Below are 23167 nucleotides of genomic sequence, written 5' to 3'. Positions count from 1 at the left end.
AACCAGGAAGAATTCTGGAGCAAAGGATCATAATAGGAACGTAAGAAGTATTTAAAGAGATTAGATGTTGCAGAGGGAGGATTCTGGGGATTTGGAATACTGAACTTCTGAACTCTGAATCCCTCCTGCAATCCTTTGTGAAGGTTCATATTTACTCATCTCAGCTAAGGATCTTAATCATTAACTTGGATTACATATTTTGCAATTCAAAACCATACTCTAACAATTAGTAAATGCACAGATAATTCCAAGGCCTTAATAATTAGTAAATGCACAGATAATTCCAAGGCCCGAAATACTTATTTTAATACTCACATGCACAAAAAAAATCTATCAGATGTTTTCATATTTGATGCTGATTTAACATTTCAATTTCCAACTATGAGATGTATTATCCTACTACTGAGTGGCTATTCAATAATACCAGCTGCCACTGCGAGCTGCAATTTAGATATCAGAACTAACTTTAGTCAGAGTACCAGGGAATAACAACTGCCTGTCTTTCTACAAATGTATCCTAAATTCACTAGGGGAAATATCAGTTCCATGTTTCTATACTTTAAAAATTACCCAGAAGGTGGGCTGGGAAGGTGGCTCAGTGGTAGAGCGCATGCCTTGCATGCCTGAGGCCCTGGGTTCGATTCCTCAGCACCACATAAGCAAAAAGAAAAAAGCCGGAAGTGGCGCTGTGGCTCAAGTGGTAGAGCGCTAGCCTTGAGCTGAAGAGCTGAGGGACAGCGCCCAGGTCCAGAGTTCAGGCCCCACAACTGGACCCCCCCCAAAAAAAAATTACCCAGAAGGGCGCCGGTGGCTCACGCCTGTAAATCCTAGCTACTCAGGAAGCTGAGATCTGGGGATCACAGTTGAAAGCCAGCCCAGGCAGGAAAATCCATGATACTCTTATCTCAAACAAACCACCAGAAAACCGGAAGTGATGCTGTGGCTCAAGTGGTGCTAGCCTTGAGCTGGAAAAACTCAGGGACAGTGCCCAGGCCCAGAGTTCAAGCCCCATGACCAAGAAAAAATTATAATTAAAATAAAAAATTAAACGTAAGTGGATGGTACAAGTCTTTGATCCAACTTTGTAGGGATCTCTTGGCACTGATTTCATAACTTTCTATCATTAGATTTTACATGGTTCTCAGTTCACAAGCACTAACATTTCTTAAGCATTTAAACAATGTGAGCCATCAAATCCAATACATGCTCTAATAATATCAAGCATCCTGTAGGTAATTGAGGTTTGTTTAGAGAAAGAACAAAATAGCCCAAACTAAGCTGTGGCTAATTATTTTTGAAATCCTGAGAAAGGGTTTTAGGAGAGATGCACATATACATAGACACATTCACTTGTATGTAGATAACTGTCACCATTCTCGAATAGGAAGATTATTTTATATCAAGTACAGCTATAAATACATTCCTGTATCAATAGAATAAACAGATGTAGAATTTAAATTTGCTCATGAATATATATGAATTAAATTCTATGTAAGACAGTATCTAAGCACAAATGTATCATATGTTAGTCTTTCAAAATACACATTATCTGAACATTTTCCAATAGTCTTAACAGATATTTCATAGCAAAAATATGCTTGTGCTAACTTGCACAACGTTTCTTAATACTTTGTGGACAAAGGAAAGTATCCTTCATGTTTAGGGGCAGTGACAATCTGGTTCCAATAATGAGGGTTTACAGAATTTTCTCTCCCCATTCCCAAACTATTCAGAGAAAAAGATTGTGTAGCTACAGATCTTTCATAGCTTCTGTCTAGATTCAGGTAGATTGCACAGTATAAACAGCAGATGTTATTTTGAATTTCAATGCAGTTGAATTGTCCATCAAAGGAAATATCATTCCAATTTATAATTAGCCTCCAAATAAATGAAACTTAGGTCTGTGTATAGAACAGCTATCAGATCAGGTACTTATACAGCTTACAGCAGAACAGGCTCTTCCCTAATGGGATTTTAAATCCACGTGCCTGTCAGCAAAGAAAGAATAAACTGAATAGGCAGATGATGTGACATTAACAGCCAGCTCTGGGGCCTTTGTTCCCACTTGCCACTTTCTATGGTAAACTCAAGAGATTGTCCTAGAAAAGTAAAAAAAAAAAAAATGTACATTTTCTGAGGTAGCGCACCTTAACCACAAGATGGATTAGGAATGATTGCCATTTTCATCAGGCTAAAACTTCTTGCACATGGCCATTTATTTGTACTGGGGCTAAAAGACTATACAGTCCAGTGAGAACAGGTCATCTTTTCTCTAGCAATTCTCTTGTACCCATAAGTAAAGGCATCAGACAAGAACAGATGCCAAATTCCCTCATTATGCCTATTCAAAACACAAGTGCCTTCTACAAACAAAAACCTGAACACATTTGTGAAAGTCACAGTTCAAGAATCATTCTCCATATCTCCTGCAATATTATATTACTTCCTGACCTTCAGACATGTCTTTGGATGACCTTTTCCTCCTTTTCCATTAAAAGTTTAAACCCTCGCTTTGCTGTGTTTGCCTTCTAGACTGTACTCCCCAACTGTGTACTGATCCTCCCTCCCCTCTAACCCCCCCACCATTGCTTCCCTCTGTCAGCATGATGAACTCTACACCCACCTCCACTATGATATTACATTCATTTAAGGGAGACATTTAAAGCACTTGAATTACTAAATGGCTGCTCTCTATTTTTTTTTTTTTAAGTTTTTACAAGATTTGGCAGCCAGGGGAAAAAAATGATTGGTCTCAATGACCAGACATGCGTGTCATGTATTGCTTGACATCCTATTGCTTGTGGTATTTTTTTTAATGCTTCTCTCCATGCTGACACACATGGATGACATTCTGATCAATGACCCAATCTCAAGAGTAAACCAAGGTCTAAGAGCAATCAACCACTATGCTAGATCCACACCACCTACTTCCCACTCACTGAGCATGGCCAGACCAAATGGAAATGACTTAAAACGGACATGATTATCCCAGTAATGCAGACTGTTTACAGTTCTTAAGATAAAAAGGGGAGTATCATGCAAATACTGACACTTTATCAATACCAGCAAACGACCTGCCACACACCTCAGAAGTGATCAGAGCACATCAGTGTGTTTGTGTCTCTGTGGTACAGACCTCCTGCCACAGGCTGTCATTTTCTTATAAACTTTTCCCAAACCTTGTCATTCACAGAACAATGTTAGGCCTAACCACATAAAAAGTCCTTTATTGATTTTTTTTTTGAAGCTAGGTAAATCCAATGGGAAAGAGAAAAGTTTTCACATTAAAAAGCTGGAGACAGCTAAGCACGTAAGGACAGCAGATGTGGGTTAATATCAGAGTTGTAAAAGAGTGGAAGAAGAGGAACCCAAAACCACATTCTAAATAGTTGGATTTGGTAGAACCATCTGTCTCTTCTCAGAATTGCTGGCATCAGATAAAAAAAAAAATCACAAAATGCTACTTCAAATCTGCAGGGCTCTCAAGAAATACCTGTGACATGTTAGAACTCTGCTGTTCAGTGTGGTAGCTTGTGGCCTCTATGGCTATTTAAATCTGAGTGAAAATAATCTAATGTTCTAAGTCCTTTCAATGGACAAGAGCCACTTTTACAACCTGTTTTTGGGGAACAATGATGTCAAAATTCCTGCAATGAAGGAACCAGCATGAATTTGTGCTGTTATGTGCTGTGTTATCTCTAGTCGTGGTCTACAAGCCTGTGACATGCAACTACTACAACTAAGTAATGAAATATTTAATGTGCTTTTAAAGCTACAATTCAGGAGCCACGTGCTGTTAGTGGATAGCACAAATATAGCCCTTTTCTCTCGTAGTAAAAATCCTATCAGATAGTACTATTTTAGCATGATATTTGTGGAGGCTCAGAAAAGATATGAATTCTGATGAGTGCTGATGACTCACGCCTGTAATTGTACTTGGAAGGCTGAGATCTGAGGAGCACAGCTCAAAGCCATCCTGAACAGAAAAATCCATGAGACTCTTACGTCCATGACTAGTAAAATGTCAGAAGTGAACGTGTGGCTCCCGTGATAGAGTGCCAGCCTGACCACAGAGCCAAGTAAGAGCTCAAGGCCCTAAGTTAAAAACCAGCACCAAAAGTGTGTGGTGTGTGTGTGTGTGTGTGTGTGTGTGTGTGTATGATTATTTATGTCTTTTTGGCATCTCTTGCCAGATTCTTTCCATCACTATTTGACATCTATATGATTCTGAAGAAAATCATCTGTTCACTGTAGAGTCATCAGTTTAAAAATATGAAGATCTAAGTGCCATGTCATTAAGTCAGGTATAAAGAAAAAAACATTACTTCATCTATTTGGCAGCAAGCATATTACATGTGTTAGAGAGATGGTGTACTCTTAAAAAAGAGAGAATCATGGAAAATGAATGATTGATAGTTGTGCTATTAAGGAAAGACAGGAATGCTTGTATTGGCAACATTAAAATAGTTTTTACACTGATCACCCTAACAATCACCTTAAGCACAATTCATGCTTATATTTAAACCTTCAAATTTCAGGTGGGAAAGTCATTATCAGAGATAAAATAGCAGTTAGGAAAGCAGAAAGGTCTCACTGATTAACTTCTCTCTTATCTTCCTAAGTGAAATATCCCAAAGACTTCTCCAAAGCACACACAACCAGTAAGAAGAGAATAGGTAACAATCAACATTGGCTAGTGCAGAAATGTACTGCTTTTACTCTAATTATAATTTGCCTATTTCTTAATTAGCTTTGAATGTGTTCTATAGGGTTTTTTAAGCTTTGTATCTCGTGTCCACAATTACATGCAAGGCTGACATTAAATGTGATGTTTATTTCTTAGGGTAGGTGAATGACTTTGTTTTTCAGTCAAGTTTTACACATTTTTGTAGGACAGCTATGAGGTTGCTTTTCATATTAAAAAGATTATCAGTCCATCTTTGTGTTCTTAATATGAATCTACTTTTTTGTTTTATCATGTTATAAGTATAGAAGTATTATAGATGAAAGTATATTCAAGAGAGTAATAAAAACTTGACTGTAATATCTTTCTCGGATGGATCTTGTGGCAGATATTGTGTAGCCAGTATGAAGAATGAATTAAATCTGTAATTATAAGGAATACAAAATAGATACATAAAAACTAATGGGTGCACAAGTGTTTGCATACTATAGTTTTTAAGCAAATTGTTCAACTTTAAATGATTTTCATACTGACAGACAAGAAACATAATGATGAATTATAATAGTTATCAAATCATCCTTTAGCTATCATACACACACACACATACACACCACGGAGTTAATAGCAGTTATTTCTTTGAAATGACAAAAGATTTTTATACTTCTGATATAATTTAGAGTTTCGAATTATACACACACATACATATATGTATTACTTTTTTTTTGGTGCTGGTCTTGGGGCTTGAACTCAGAGCCTGTCTCAGAGCTTTCTGGCTCAACTAATACTCCTCTGTCACTTTGAGCCACAGCTCTACTTCCAGCTGTTTTGGTAGTTTATTGGAGATAGAATCTCAGGCTTTCTTATCTGAGCTGTCTTCCAACTGTGATCCTCAGATCTCAGCCTCAGATTACAATTGTGAGCCACAAGTATTACCTATTTAAAATATCATCAGGCATTATCATTATTTCTATTTTCTTACATGTCCATTAATAGAAAGCAATATTGTTTTAAAATGATCTTTATTATTATTGATAAGTTTTAACTGGGATATAATTTTATCTGCCCAACTCATACTGCCAAATGCCAAATGCCTTAAATGAACACCTTAAAAAAAAAAAAAAAAAAGGACAGATCAATCCTGGTTTGGACATTTAGATCGGTCAAAGAAATATCAAGTGGTTAAGTTTGCCTGTCTTAAAGATTTAAAGCTTATATCTTCAAAGAAAAAGAGGCCACAGAACAGACTTCACTTATATATTACCAATTTCAGACATTCTTTGCTGGATTCAGAATCAAAATAAAAATATGCAAAAGTGCAAAAACAAGAACTCTTGGCTTGGATGAAGTACATGTGAGCCATTCGGGGGTCCATTAAATTCTACAGCCCGGAAGGAGGAAGATGGCTACATAGGGTAGCCAGACAGATCAGTAACTTAGCATCTTATCCCATTGCCTCTGTTCACTTCCTCTCACACTCGGAGTCCTCAAGAACAAAGACAAATCCTTACGTAGGTTTGGATCTTGCACAATCCATGCTTGGAATGAGCCTGATTTCCAGTCAGTCTTCAGTTAATACGTACTGTCTGGGCTTCTGGGTGAATATTATTTTAAAGGGTAACAGAATAGTTTTCCAAAGAATTTAAGAAGGGTTTTCTGATGGAAAATTACCAACTGCTCTGATGATGGAAAAAAAATCACAGATTTTGTTTTATACAATGTTCTGAGTGGGAAATACTAGACAGTAGGAGAGCTCATTCTCCATATTGATTCAAATGAGGAAAGAATAGTCGAGAATCAGCAGAACAAAAGAGGAGGCCGTGGATAAATAATGTCTCATCAATGAAGAGATTAAATAGCATCATCCATGTTCATTTTACCATATTCATTAAGCCAAGCGACTGTATTTTTTATTATTATTTCCAAAGCTGGCTCCCTAAGCCCCTCAAACGAATTTACCGCTCATCCTCCCTTCCACTTAGGACTAATTGGCCCACTGCAGGCTAATAGGCAAGCCCGTTCTCAGCAATTATCTATCTTTTCAGAAGTTTTCTCCTAGATCTCCCTTCAAGAGTAGTGGTAGGTTTTCCCTTGAAGCTAATTTTTCTCCCGCGTTTGGTTTTGTTAAAGCCTTTCTGGAGAGGCTTCTTTGCTGTTTGTTTCTGAAGCAAATCAGGAACACTAATTTGCTTTTGTTGGCTTTTGGAAGTAAACCCCGCAGGAAGAATTTGCCATGACTGAAACTTCTTCCTGTGGACTTGGGGGGGAGGGGGGAGCTGCAGGACCACTGTTGTGACTAGTGTGAGCACTTGGTGAACGTGTTGATATGTTGGCTCTCTGAAGCTATAGACACAGCCCACTTCAGACTGAAAAGAGTTTTGCTTTTCTGTATTACATGTGTACAGACTTTGATTCTTTGCTAACTCCTGATCATTATGCCATGTTTACATAGCATTTTCTTTGAATTAAGTAACACAAGCAATCTGGTTCTATACAAACACTACGCCATGTAGAAAAAGGACTTGGGATATCTATGCATGTAACTTGTAGAGGTCCTGGAACCAATCTCCTGCAGATACTGAGGGATTCACTGGAAGGCTCAGAAACAGGACTGATTATTAAAAAGATGAACCAGTGAGTGTGTGGAGACAAGACCAACCAAGAGTCAGGCGTTTACTAAGTCTGTGTTGTTGTGCACTAAGCAGCAATCACTTTCTGAAATGGAACCTCTGTCTCAGCCGGTCATGAGAAAGCACTGCAGATGTGGCACAGTATGTAGTTACAGAAATATCTTCGTGAGCCAAGAGGCTTGAAAGAAAACTGACAGCTCACTTCGGGATGAGAGGAAGCGTGGAAGATGAGCGGTACACGGAAGAGCTCTGAACTCAGTCAGAACATGCAAATTTTATTCCTGACTCTGCCATGAACTGTCATCGGAAGTTTTTCTCATGTGTGAAAACACCAGGTCCAATCTGATAGCCAAAATCCTTTTCCTTACCTTGTATGGCCTCTGTGTTAATGAGGAAGTGTACACATATGGGCCTCTGACTTTTTACATTAAGTTGACTTAGCAAAGACAATGAACTGAAGGAAAAGCATGCATATGAGGAATTTTTTTAAACAGCCTTCAAGCTACATGACCTGAGGTGAATACCATACACTTTTAACTCATGTATTCCAAACTTTGAACACGACCTTGAATGCTACTGAACTTTGGATGGTGATGAAAGTCTCAGAAAAAAAAAGACAACAACTATGTCTACTGTGTATGACACTAAATGGGATAATTTTAGAAAAAAATCAAAAGCAGTATAAATTAATAAATGTTATAATACAAATATATCACCTGTCCTGATGCAACTATTTTTATTTATGCATATCATTTAGGCATATATCTGTATTTATGTGGTTATACTCAAGTTATATACAGCATTTCATATTCCATTATTTTCACTTATATTGTCTTGTAAACACAACTTGATGTTTCTAAATATTATTTTAATGGCTTTATACTTTAATATTAAGGTGTAAAGAGGATAATGTATAAATTGTTATTTTTTGAATTTTTACTGTCTAATTTTTCCTATTAATATTGATTGTAATAAGGAAAAGTTTCATGTTTAGCTCATTATATATTCAAATGTTTCCATAAGAGAATAATTTCTTACAATTACCACACACTAACCAATTGTGCCACTGGAGCTTGAGAGAAAAACTTCTGAGTGGACAGCTGTGTGAAAACCTCTGGATTTTGCCATGATAATCACTTTGCTGTTTAAATGGCTTACCAACTGGTAATGTTGCCACCCCAAAATGCACCCTGGACGGCAGTGTTCACGAATATCTTAAGGTGATTATTTCTGGAGAGTAGCCACAATTAAATAATGTTGAGAATGAAGTAAAAATACCTCACAAATCACCTTGAGAGGTACAAGAATAGAAACTGAATTTTTATGATTCAACCTTGCCTTTACTGAGGTCCAAAGTGTCATGCCAGTCTGTTCTAAGTTGGAAGCGACTTGCTATTAATAACTCGTGACTTCTGTCAGATCTTTTATTTCTAAAATTTGTCTTATGGAGTCTATGAATATCTTTAAATCAGTGTTTGTGTGAAAATACTAACACAGGACACCAATCCACAACATTTTCAGTCTCTTAGTAAATAAGTAAATAGAATAAGTCCTCACTATCTTCCCCAAAACAATTAGATCTGAATAAATTATCCCTTAGAAAATGCAAAAACATGGGCTGGGAAGGTGGCTCAGTGGTAGAGTGCTTGCCTTGCATGCCTGAGGCCCTGGGTTCGATTCCTCAGCACCACATAAGCAAAACGAAAAAAGCCGGAAGTGGCGCTGTGGCTCAAGTGGTAGAGTGCTAGCCTTGGGCTGAAGAGCTGAGGGACAGCGCCCAGGCCCAGAGTTCAGGTCCCACGACCGGACCCCCCCCCCCCAAAAAAAAAGAAAAAAGAAAGAAAATGCAGAAACATTTTACTAAGAAGAGCAAAATTTGTGGCAATTGAGTCAAAAAGATCCAGAATTTAATATTGAACTAACAAAGGTCTAAGATTGCTTTTAAAAGTGATCAGGTTTTTTAATACTTTAGGAATTATTTAGCTCTTTATCATTCTTAGCTCTCACTAAAATGAGATGTTCAATCTTGCTAGGGGAAAATGTCACAGATGAGCATTGTGTGGACAGAAACTATATGTTGCACGTTCCTTGTTTATAGAATTTTTTTAAAGTTTTGCCACAGTTTTCCCCATAGAAATATGGCGATATTGGAAGTTTTCTTGTCCTCAAAACTATCTATTCTAGGAGCTGACAACTGGCAAACTTCTGTTGAGATTAAATACAGTCTCTGTTATTAAAACAGTCCTTCTGATGGGACTCAATAAATGCTTCAAAAGAAAAAGAGAGAGAGAAATCAGGGTCAGGGGAAAGATTATTAATCTGTCTTTTATATTTACCACATTTTTCTTTTTTTCCTTTGGCTGGGAAGCATTACCGTTCTGTTTCTTAGATAAATTAGCATCTATGAATTTTGGAAATGAGCTTGGCACAACAATCCCATCCTGACATATGGTAGAGATTTCTTTAATGCATGCCATTCATCGTTAATGATTTTTAATTTTGAAATTCTCTTTGTAGAGTGTAGTGTTAGTTCATTTTCCTTCATGGAACACTTGTGTAAGTATTGTTCTCTAGCAACAAAGCAGTGTAATGTGGAAACAAATTATTTGGAAGTACACTCAAAAGACTGAATATTCCACAACAAAAAAACAGCATGCTTTTTCTACTAGATTATTAAGACAGGCAAAGGATGTTTACTCTTGACTGCGCAAAGCTAGAGCCCACCTTGAGTCTAGCTTACATGCTGTCCCCCTATACTGCCTTTCTTTCCCCTCTCCATTTAAACAAATTTGGAAAAACAAGGCAGCAGGTGAAGCACAAATTAATGACTCTTCATATGGTCATTGTCACTTCCATTTTTCAAAAAGGATCAAGGATTAATTTGTAAGGTACAGAGACCAAGAAAATCCAGGCAGCATTTTAAATTAACATTATAATACACATTAACTTCAATATACATTCATTATTCTTATGGGTAACTATTTATAACCACAAACATGAACGCAATTTTTAAAAATGGAATGGATCCTCCCATTAACCTACTGAGGTCTCGCTCAATGAGGACGTGGGAAAAAAACTGGATCAAAATTTTGGTACTTCGATTCCCTTCACCGTGATCCTCCTCCCAGATGACCGGATCCCCCCTTCCCCTTGAGTCTATGGTGTACATTCTCACGTTTCAGCCTTGGAGAGATGCGCCGTGCCTGTGTCTGTCTCCTGAAGCATCTCCTGACTACAGGAAGCTGATCATGGTATGAAGAACACAAATGCAAAAACAAAAAGACAGATGATTTGTCTTCTTCCTGACGGAAGGTTGTTTTCTGGCTGAGTAGGCCTTTGTGAGGAAAAGTGTAGACAGCCAGGCGACTATAGCTCTACAAAAGCAGACAAAGCTGGGCACACCACTGTCTCCATCTACAAAGCAGACAAAGCTGGGCACACCACTGTTTCCGTCTATCAAATAGGAGCAATACTAGTAACATGCACAAACAGAACTGAAAGCATGTGCACAACTACCTACCACAGCACCATGCGGGGTGCATAGTACAAATTTACAAACAGGAAATCATTACATTGATAGACTTGTCAGCTCACATGCACACCGACTACAATATTCTACCTTATAATAAATCTTTTTGTATTATGAAAATGTACTAAGTGAATTAATTGTACAAATTTATACAGAAATCTATTAAGTAAACAAATATATATATATGTGTGTGTGTGGTGTGTGAGGTGTGCGTGTGTATTTGTACAAGTTTGTGGAAATTTGTGCATGTGTGGCGTGTGTTTCTGTGTGTGTGTATGTATATGTGCCATGCATATGCTGTGTGGGTTATATGTGTATGTGGTATATGTTTGTATACATATGTGTGTGCTGTGTAAGTATGTTTTGTGTATATGATATGTGTGGAACTATAGCACATTCCTTTGCATAAATCTTGTTTTAATTTTTAACATGGCAAACATTGATATATATATATGAGTCACAAAGAGCTCTAGTTACAATAATTTTTCTCTTGTGTCAGCATAATTTTATTTATATTGTAGTTCCCCTGATCAACACACTGGGAACACTGACTACATAATATAATCACAATCATTTTAGAAGTATAAAGGTTCATGACACCAGAATTCTTGGAAGCATATTATAGTTTATTTCTGTAGACCCTTTCTTGAATAACTCTTATCATTCCTTCATTCATTTTCGTAGAGTTATTGAGAATAGATTCTATTTCACATACTGCATTAGGTTCTGCAAATTCAGAGGAAACTGATTCACCTCTGACACCAGACTGAACAAGGATTTGATGTGGTTCCCACGTTCCCAGACTTCCTGCTTCTTATAGGTAAATAAATAGCTGTAAAAACTTCATTCATATATTATGTTTCTGATCAGTATTATATTTCTCAAGACGGTAGAAGAAAACACCACAAACACAAGAACTGAAAATAAAGATAAATTAAAAATTAAAAAAAAAAACCACCATAAAATTTTGCTCAGTTCGGGATGCGCTAAGTCCAGGATCAAAGGGTGAATAGGTCTGGTTTCTTCTGAGGCCTAGTATTATTATTGTTGTTATCATTATCCTTAAGTAGTTGTACAAAGGAGTTTCAATCCAATGTGTCAGTTTGTGAGTACGTCTCTGTCAATGCCCCCCCCTTCCCTCTTCCCCTCCCATCTTTCCCAGCCCTACCCTGAGGTCTCTCCTGCAGATGGCTTGCAGATGGCTGCCTTCTTGCATACTCCCTCCATATATATCATGTATATATTATATACATATATGATATCACATATATGATGATAATGATATATATTTTTATATATACAAGTCTATATTCCATGTATGGATCTGGTGGGGAGAAGATACGTTATTTTCTCTTGAAGGAACTACCAAAAAAATATCGCACATATACACATGAACCTACCCACTTAGATATTTAAATGTTTGTTCTAAAACATTCTAAGTACAACAGAATGTTTTGTCTTCTCTGCCATGTGGGACAGGAGCGGGGGCACGGATACACACTCTTTATGAAGCATTATGAATGGCTCTGCCTTGCTTACTGAACCTACCAAGATTATTTAGCAAAACACCTTGCTGGAAAGGTATTGTTAATTGACGTAAATCGAGGAAGCTATCCAGGTGGTGTGATTCATGGTCAGGAAAAAGAGGCTGTTGGAACCATCTGTTTCCAGAACTTTCTTCTCCACCTCAATATAAACCTCTTCATTAGCCAACAGGTCCATTCAACTAGGGTAACAGATTTACTACCTTAAATATATACAACATGTATATACAAGACGCAGGGCACCAACATCAAATACAGTGAAAACGGGGGGTTGTACTGTGGGGGAGGAACATACAAAGAAACAAAAAAAAATCACATGGTACATTATAACTACGTTAGAAACAATAGCAAGAAAGAAAAAAAAAACAAACATTTGTGTCCCTATCTTGGGACTTATTTTGCCCCTGCATCTTGTATATATACTTCTCTAATTTGGGGAGGGGAAGGGAAAAAACAAAATGCTTAAATAGGGATGCAGACTGACCCATTGTAACAATGAGATGTACAAGACACTACGTTGAAAAACCAACTTTACAATGTAGGCAGGGGTGGAGGGGAGTGTGGCTGGGGAAGTGGGGAGGGAAGGCATGGTGGGGAAAAGCAAAGGAGGAGTCAACAATGCTTGATAGGAAATGTACTCATGGCCTTGTAACTGTATCTTTTCACAATAAAAGGTTAGGCTAGGGTTAGACTTCTTCTCCGCAGGTCAACTTTATCCTCCTGTCCTAAGAGTGATGCTTTTAAAGGAAGTTATTCCTACGAAGGGAATGTGCTAACTGAAACTCATCATCCAACTATCCCAGTGAGGTACAAATGTACATCCACATGCACTTCCCTATCTCTTGTCATTAAATAATTTTTTCTTTTTTTTTGTTAAGAATGAGTTGTCAAGAAAAGTGTTACTGGTGACAATAAAGTAAACATAAAATTTGAGACTCCAGATTTAGAAGAAAAAAAACTGACTGAGTCTGTGGCTATCTTGTTTAATGAGGTATAAACTCTTCTTGCCATCCCATACGTAATTGGAGGGAAAAAAATCACATCCATTTGTGAGAAAAAATCCAAGTCTCTGCTTGTACATCCTAAATGGTAATGATTTGCTTTGTGTATATGCAGTGCCTCTTCATTTCTTCTCCATGGGAATTCCTGGGTTGACTACAAATTTAATAGCAGTGAATGGAAGGCAGTTCCAATCTATATCAGTGGGGATATTCCCAGGTCCTTGCCACAGAAAGAAAGAATGATTCACTGTCCTTCTGACTGATGTGTAACCATGAATATGGTATGACACAAACCGAGAACGGATGCTAGTCCAATGAACACCAGAGTTAAGTACTGACCATATCAAAAAATGCCATTATAAACTCATTGAATAGAAGCTCGGTGGGTAAGTACTGAGATTTGCTGCCTCAGCTAGTGTTTTGGAAGGACCTGTCGATGCTGCCCATTGGTGTCCATAGCCACAGCTATTTATCTGAGTCCTCAAGGCTCTACTCATGCCAAGCAGCTGTTTTCAATTGGACCTTGGATCTCCACTAGTCCACTCTCTACCCTCCAAATCCCCATACACCCTCACCGGGATGCACTTGTAGATCTGTCTTAGGAGGGACTCAGCAGACTGTCACCAATACAGTTCTACCCAAGTCACGTTGCAGCCCCTCCTAAGACTTTGCAGATGACCAGGGCAGTGAGCAACCATTCCACTCAACCCTACTTTGTATATATCCAGAACTTGTCTAACTGTGAATATAAATGAAGAAGATTAGGATATTAACTATTCCAGCAGCTGGTTCCCTAAAGCCAACATTTTCCTACAACAATTGCTTGGGGCCCAAGGGGACTGTTTTCCATCTTCTCGGTCTCATCTTCAGTTTGCTTACCCTCTGGAATATACTGAAACCCTCTTCTCTGCTCACCAGTCTTACTTTTTGATTTGTTAATCAACAGTAACAGATTTAGAAAATTCTTTTCCCTTAGAATGTCTGACTTTCAAGGTTATGGTCAATCATCTAACACAAAGAAATGAAGGCGTATTTAAGGTAAGGAAGATAAAGTTGGAAGTTGGTAGGTAATAAGTTTTAGACAGTCCTTTCTTGAAGAATGGATTCGCCTATGGGCACTACAAGAAAATGATGTAAATATATCCAAAAATTATTCTTTTATAAACAGAAGTCAGATGTCAATGAGGAAAATATATTCTACTTTGAAAACAGAGCCAAGATGTAATAAATAGTAACACTTAAGAACTCTATTTTGAACTTATATGTTAATTAAGGGAAGAATGGTAACACAAATCTCTGTATCAAGGGATCAAATGAAGACATTGGTGATAAATTGCCCATTGCCACAAAAGAAATAGAAGCTGATAGGCTAGGAAAATCCTTTCAGTGAGTCATGGATCATCAAACAAGACTTCAGGCTATGTTGGCAAGTGTTTTACTTTTCCCCCCACTAATTTTGTTATTGTAGTTCAACCGGTTTTGGACTTATCTCAATTAACTGCTCTCCTCAGTGTTCAGTTCCTACCCTAGGATTCATCACAAAAAGACATTGCTACAAACACAATCTTTCACAGAATAAATTCGTAATATTAAGCCATTTAATAAACCACATAGCATTTGAAATCTACTTTGAAAATGGAACTTGAGGGGCCTTTTTTTTTTTTTTACTGAATTCCAAGCATTCAAAAGACCAAATTTACTGGTTGTTGATGCTTTAAAAATTTCAGCCCATGGAGAAGCACTTGTGTTTGGCTCTCTAAACCTCCAGAAGACAACCTCCCCTAGAATTTCCATGAGGATTTCCAATGATCACAGGTGACCTTGCATATTCTGTGATTATGACCGCAATCTCACAAGTTTATGGAAATGGAATTGTTCTCCCAAGTACTAAAGAAGAAATACTAAAGAATCCACTAAAGAAGCTATAAACCACAGCGTCAAACCAACCCACATAGACCTGTAGAGCCAATCTACAGGAAGGTACAGCATCTGATTCCTCATTTCATCACTTAAGCAAACTAACATTTTCTGAATTCTTCAGGGATGTTTTTCTTGACGGTGCTAAGATCTGCTGGTGTATCCTATTCAAGACATCCTCTCCCCGCATTTCAATTCTGGCATTTTTCCCAGTAACTAAACTTTTCACAGAAAAGAAACCAACCCAAGAAGCTTACAATCTTTTGTTGCTTGGCACCTATAATTGATATTACCTGTGTATTCAGAACAAACGGGACACTGTAGCCTTGTGCCTGTCGCTCAGTTCAACACGTTTCCCATTCTCGCGAATTGTGTGCAACTTCAAAAAAATTTCCAATCATCTTACTTTTAAATACCTCAGCTTACAATATGAAAAGGCTTAGAGCTTATTTAAATTAAGACATTTTACATAGCTCTGCCTGCGCTCTTTCAAAATACTCAGTCAATTAACATAAGCTACCTTCCAGAGGATTTGCTTTAAGTCAGGTGGAAAGAAATATTATTTCAGAACCAGGGAAGGAAAAAAATGGGGTGGGGGGGGGAGAAAGGGGATATGTATAATGGAAAGAAAAATATTAAGCTCATTTAATTCCCCCGTCTTTTAAGGGAAGGTATCTTTTCTTCCTCCTTCTGCAGCATTCTGCCAAAGCGATTGCTTTCTGAGCATAAGAAGGCCACCAGGACATCTCCAACGGGGCAAACACGCCCAACATGTTGCAGCTCCCCTCTATCAGTAGCTCAGAAAGTCTCCCTGCCGCCTCCAAAATATTGTAGGCTCAATACCCTCAGGGAGCAAGAAGACAGCATCATCAATCATTCCCAGGGCACTAAATGCCCCCCAAGAACTGTTCTGTGAGTGTGGCAGCGCTGGAGATGTCAGAGAACTACGTATCCCGCACAGGTGGGCTATGCTGCCATCTGCAGGATGCCAGGCAACACAGCTCCGCAGACAACTGTCCATTCCCTCCTGTCTACAGGAGCTGCGACGTGGGGCCCGTGCTGGATGAACCCCCTCTTCTCCTTGGGTAGTTAACCCTGTTCCTCCTGGCCCACAGCATGCTGGGACTTTCCTCTCAATTCTCAAGAGGTTGCAGGACTCAGTGAGGGCAACGGCTATGGGAGGAGACAGGGACCTGGTGCTCCTGATTTCCTATTTTCCTCCATCACCCCCAGCCAAAGGGCCCATCTTTGGCACATCTTTTCTCCTTTTCACCACAGTCTCACGGTCCATTCTAGGAGCATAACCTTATGACCGAGAACCTGAACTCTGGATAGAGGTAGATGAAAAAAACTGAAGGCCATGTCCAGTCATGATGAGGGAGGTAGTAGGGGGCAGAGGAAGGATACCTAAAATCAGTGAGGATCCTGGGGAGACAAGGACGTTAGAAACCTCTACGGTCCGGTGGGAAAGCATCATGAAATCCCAAGGGCCTGTGGCCAACTCTTCTCTCAGAACCACAAAATATGACATCGTTTTCATTTTCACTTCTGCTCACCCAGAAACATTTAACCTTAATACCTACCACCTACATTCTAAGGGCATTAAAGGAAGAAGAAATTGCTCGGCGTCAGAGAGTTTGGATAGGGTATTAGCCCAACACTAGAGAAAATATATGAGCAACCTAGACTTGGGCATTATCCTCCAAGACAAACGAGGCAGCCCAGTGTCCGGAGCGCCCGGTGCTTCTTGTCACCACATACACGATCTCATTCTCCTTTGCTGCTGCTCTGTCCATCTTTCCTTCCTTTGCCTTGCCCTTTACATTTTCTCTCCATATTTCATCTGTCCTCACTCCACACTCAAACTAAGAATAGCATTTGTTTACAGAATATTAAATGTTTGAAGTTCTAGCTGGTTCATAACAAGGACCATTTTGAGGAGAGGTAGAAATAAGGTATCTGAGAGGGATTCCTGTTTTCCACCGAATTTCCTTTGGGTAATTGGACAGAGAACGTGGTGGGCAAGTGCTCTGATGATGACCATGTTCTGATCAACTGCAGGCACCAAGTGGGTCCCTATAGAATACAAGTTCAGGTGAGCTGTAGCGCCACCTCCTGGTAAGACCAAGGGAACATGAACTTGACATAAAACTTTTCTGCCCTGGTATAATTTTGCGGTAAGAAACAACACAGAAAATCTCTTTTTTTCCACGTGGGGTGCAGAAAGTTCGTCTTCCAAGACAGACCTAGTGACACATTCACATAGTCAGGCTGACTATTATTTTAACAACCAGTTTAGTCAAAGAAAGGAAACAGTGCTATTCTGATTTCCTGATCACAAAGAACATTTGTACTTTAAACTTGTATCCACCTATTTCTAGTATTTATCTTGTATACAAAAAGCCCTAATTGATATTGTCTGAAGAAAGCTTGTGGGGTGCTCTGTAAAAAAAAATGCAGATCTACCACTTCCTCTTGAATGCCTAGATGATGATCGCCCCAAGCCTCTGCCTCGCCTCCTGCCCCTCCTCCTGTCCCCAGTGCTGCACCATCCACCTAGACCAGCCTTGGGCTGAAACATTTTCAATCTAGAGTCTTCCGCTCCTTCCTGAATGCTCTACCATTTACAATATGCATCTGTGTTTTGATGAGCATTTTGGAGGCCCCATGGGCCAGAGCCTCAATGGTAAGGGGCATTTGCAACCTTGACCTCTCCTTGGTGACACACACACACCCTGCACACAGGAGGTCAGCAGTCCTAGGAAGCCAATTCCAGAATTATCAACCCTCCATCCTCTCCCGACATCTATTCTGTACCCTGTATAATAGGTGTTATGGGAAAGAACAGTAGCCTGGTTTCGCACAGCTTAAAACCGAGCCATTTAAATAGAGGAGAAATGAAGCTCAACTTGCGATCATGTTCACTAAAGAAACAAAAAGATGTGAAGAATGGAAAAAAGAATACCAGGAGATGTGCTCTGGGTGAATACAGGCCAGGCATGAGATCTTAAATGAAAAGACAGGACCAGCGACCTGAAGGAGAAGCAGCAACAAGGGAGAAGTCAGTCAAGTACTCCAGGCGAAGAGAACAACATGAGCAAAAGCGTGTGTGTGCGCGTGTGTGTGTGCGCGTGTGTGTGCGCGTGTGTGCGCATGTGTGTGTGCGTGTGTGTGCGTGCGTTTGTGTGTGTGCGTGTGTGTGCATGTGTGCGCGTGCGTGTGTGCGTGCGTGTGTGTGCGTGTGCGTGTGTGTGTGCGCGTGTGTGTGTGTGAATAGTGAGAAATACATGGGTAAAAGCCCAAAGTGAAAGGATTTGAAGTTACACGTGATCGTGACCATGAGGATTTCCTTCAATGAACAATAAGGAGCTTGCAAAGTTGTATTGATACAAGACACGGTCTAATTTAGGTCTTGAGAAGTAGCTAATGCCCAGCAGCACTTAATTCCACATACTCATATGATGCTCGCCACAACCTTACAAGGTAGATATTAACACACTCACTTACGAGAATGGCCTTACTTATCCTTACTTATGAGAATGCAAAAGCAAAGAAGGCAACCTACCCCTAGTCTCACTGCCAGCAGGCGGCCGTGGTAGGACTCCTACTTGGGCAGCCCCTCCATGGGCTCCAAGCCTCAGTGGAGCTCCATGTCTCCCCGAAGATCATTTCTGGAAAAGCAAAAGTGAGAAGATATGGCTAAAAAGCAAAGAGGTGAGCCAGTCTAATGATGGTACTCTGGGGCTGAAGCACAGCAGGCAGTTGCAGAGAGTGAGAGTGAACTGCTTGGTCAGGAAATCTACGGGAAATCTGACAGGACCTGTTGGTAGGCTGGGGGGGTGGGGGGGTGCAGAGGGGATGCAGCTTTCCATGGCAGTTGGTTCACACCAGAGAGACAGCATTTACTACCATGTTTATTCAATGAGCATTTGCTACACTGCCAGCAACTCCCAGGATGATTTCTCTTCTGGGCTGAGCATAATTTTTCTTTCTCAGAGATCTGATTATACACTGTCTCCTCAATAGTCTTTGGGGTAGCAGTTCAACATGTTCCAGCTTTCTGGTCACGCCTACATGTAAATGAGAAATTCTACCCATTCTATGTACAGTTTTGCTATGTTTATCCTTTTATATAACATCATCTACTTTCACATTGATCATTGTTCTTTAGAACATTTCTTTAAAATACTTCTTAACGTTCTACCAGGTGTTGGGGATATATCTCAGCAACAGTGCTGGCCTCCTAGGTGTAAGACCTTGGGTTCAAGCTATAGCTCAAGTGGCAGAGCAAGAGCCATAAACAAGCCCAGCAAACACAAGCTCCCTGGCTCAACGCCCTGTTTCATCTCCCCTCCAAATAGGTGAACCTTAGAGCCAATTATTTATATATACAAGCCACCATATAAAAACAAATACAACAAGTATTTATCATCACATGCATTTTTTTGAATTGTGTTTTTTGCTTTACTTTGCTTTAGAATGACCATAATTCTAGTAATTACTACATTTATGTGGAATGTTTTGGAATTTCTACTTAGCTATATATTTTCAGTATTTATAACCGCACACACTCTTACCAAAAATAAAATCAAGTCTAGAGCCAGTCTAACTATGCAACTTCCTCCAAAATGAAAGTGGTTTTATTTTTTCAATTTAACTATTTAATTGGGATTTCATGAGTTGAGCAAAGAAAGTTGTACATCCTCCATATACTATGAAAAAAAGTATCGAAAAGATTAATTAATTATAAAATTCTTTACTGAGTTGGGTCATCATTGGCAGGAATTACACCATCAATATCTTTGACAAGCTCATGAAAGTCAAGCACAAAATATATGCCTGAGCAAAAATGTGCAGAATAAACAAAACACTTACTTTAAAATTTTTTACTTGTTCATTATATCCTTAGTCAAATAGAGACATGGAAGAAAGAAAGGACAGGCCACATTTGGACATGATAATACAGCAATGGAATTGGAGACACATTATAATTATCTTGTTGCATGTTCATACACAAAGTATAAAAGAACACTGAGGTAAATGCAACTGCAATGTCATTAGAGAATAAAATAGAAAATAGAATAGATCTAATTTCACTCAGATCTCTAGCTATTCTTGAAAATTAATTCAACTGTTCAAGTGCCTTTCTCACATTTCCTGTGTGAACATTTATCTAATGTGCTCTGGATGGAAACATATATTAGCAAACCTTTGAATTCAGGTTCAGTCTCAAAAGGTATTCGGACCCGAACAAGCTAGTGAGGGGTATTTAATTGGTCTCCAAATTTCTATAGGAAGAATACTCTGAGGGCACATTCTATGCCCAAATGTTGTCAGTTATACATTTGCCACTGTAGCTAACTTGTTTCTGAAGGGTTTAGAGATCAAAAGGGATGTGAAAAAGAAGAGTAGAGAATCGAAGCTTAAGCACCAATTTAAATTGAGCCGGGCAATGATAATTTACTATGTTTCAGTGTAATCTATAAATAACCCTTTGAGATTAACTTGCCAATTAGGATCCATCTCTTGGCTTGTACCTCAGTTGTAACTACTTTGCATGTCAATGAAACATTAATTTGATGGAAAACTTAAAACTTTATGAACTTTATATTATAATTGATATAAAGCACAGTAAGTATATTAATAAACTGACTTTTAAATTGTATCCAAATAAAGTATTGTGGGTGGGATTTTTTTTTTGAGCCAAATTTAAACAATCTGTTTTTGTCATTGTCTGATAGTGTGTTTCAGTTCAGGACAATAGAGCAGTATTTTGGACTTTAAATTATTCTAACATTAACTACAGTCAAGGTGTATATACAAAAAAAAGACTATGTCAATGCAAGAGAGAAGATGAGGATCAGATTTATGTCTAGAGGTAGCTGGTTAGATTTGGAGATTTAATTTAATCTGTGGTTTCAGCAATAAACATGTCACCTGGGTCAATAATTCAGTCTTTTAAAGTTTTTTTTTTCTTTAACGTTTTTTTCTTTCTTTCTTTCCTCTCCTCCCTTAGATTTTCTCCAGTTAAAAGAACAGTTTTGTGGGTGGTCTCTTCTGAAAGCTGAAAGCGGTTGTTGATTCACAAAGGGAAACAAGCAGTGGGCACTTAAACTTAAGCACTGTATTTAGTGTAGTACTCAGAACAAATACTATATTTACATAGAAATTTCCAAAGCTAACCCAGTAGGGTTAGCTAGCTTTTGAAATTGCTATACCCGTCAATCAGGTCCAGCCAATTTAGTAAATCCAAAGCCAATGTGGAGAGAGAAGAGAAAAAGAGGAGAAGAGAGAGAGAGAGAGAGAGAGAGAGAGAGAGAGAGAGAGAGAGAGTGAAGGGGGGAGGGGGAAATGGAAGACAGGAGAAGGAAAGCGAAGTATCCAGCCCTCAATCACATATAATCATAATATTTCTCCAATATCTATTTTCAACTTCACTACTTGAGTTTTAGTGTACCCTGAGGGGAATTCTTCATAATGAAAAAATGAGGTTAAAGCCATTAACAGTGTTTTTCTAGAAAGTGGCAGCTGAATTTTGTTAAGGATAAGGTCTTTTTTTTCATTTTTTTAATTCAACAGATGGGTGTATATGTTGATTCATTGTCAGTTAATTTGTTACATGTTCATGGATTCTTTTTTTTTTTTTTTTTTTTTGGCCTGGGCACTGTCCCTCAGCTCTGCAGCTCAAGGCTAGCACTCTACCACTTGAGCCACAGCACCACTTCCAGCTTTTTCCTTTTTGCTTATGTGGTGCTGAGGACTCGAACCCAGGGCCTCAGGCATGCAAGGCAAGCACTCTACCACTGAGCCACCTTCCCAGCCCTGTTCATGGATTCTTTATCCAGCCAGGATACTAGTATCTTTATATCAGAAGTGATGTCTACTTGAACGAGTCATTTGTAATAGTGGACCTTAAAGTCTATTTGCAGACTGGATTCTATTTATAAACATTTTTCCAAAAATACTTGGATGGGCCAGCTTTTTCCACAATTGAACAAAAGACAAAATGCAATAGCATCCTAACAGAAGAAATCAATACATAAATAGAAGATGATAGAGTCATGGAGAAAGAGATCACACATGTGTATTGCCTGGAGTCTTACATGATAAATAAGTTCTATCTCAGTTTCATTCTGAGTATTCCAGTGCCCAAAGCAAAAAAATTGATCAGTTAAGATTTTCCCATTACCATTGGAAAAATATACTGTTATTAGAAAATGTTATGTATAAAAATATATCTTAATAAGCACTGTTTCATATGTTTACATTTTATGACTCAAATCAGTCTCCATTTTAAAGAAAATGTAATTATTGACTCTAAAAATGAAAACCTAGCTTCAGGCTTTCAAGATAGTTTATGAGAAAGAAGAGTAATGTAATATGTAAATAAAGTTATTTGAATCACTTACCAAATCAATGTGCTTTTACTTTTGCCTTGTTATGAGGACTGAGTGTCAAATGCCAATTTCTTTATTCTTTGAATAAACACTCATGGAAGAAATATCTAGTAAGTACTCAAAGAAGAAACTAAGTTATTTTTTAAAAAGCATTCCCTAAGGAAACCCTCATAATTTTTATATTTTTCACTGATAGAATGGCTCTCCTCCAGAGGCACAGGGACAGTATAAGAAAACACACAGCAGGTACTGATAAGGAAGAAAAGAGAATGGCATTAAAACCAACAACTGGTTGTAACAAGGAAAGGCCCTGTGGTGTTCTACCACTTTGCCTCATGACCTATAAAGCTAGGGACTGAATTCCCCAAATGTGTGTAATGTGTTACACAGATTGGACTGTTGATGGTCAAAGGAGAACTCCTCAGTAAATTTTGTTGAGTGAAACTAGCTCTTCCCTTCTCAAGTTAA

This window comes from Dipodomys spectabilis, unplaced genomic scaffold (genome assembly GCF_019054845.1).
Source record: "Dipodomys spectabilis isolate Male_0828 unplaced genomic scaffold, ASM1905484v1 ptg000108l, whole genome shotgun sequence".
NCBI classification, from domain to species: domain Eukaryota; kingdom Metazoa; phylum Chordata; class Mammalia; order Rodentia; family Heteromyidae; genus Dipodomys; species Dipodomys spectabilis.
Note: the sequence above shows the minus strand (reverse complement) of the source record.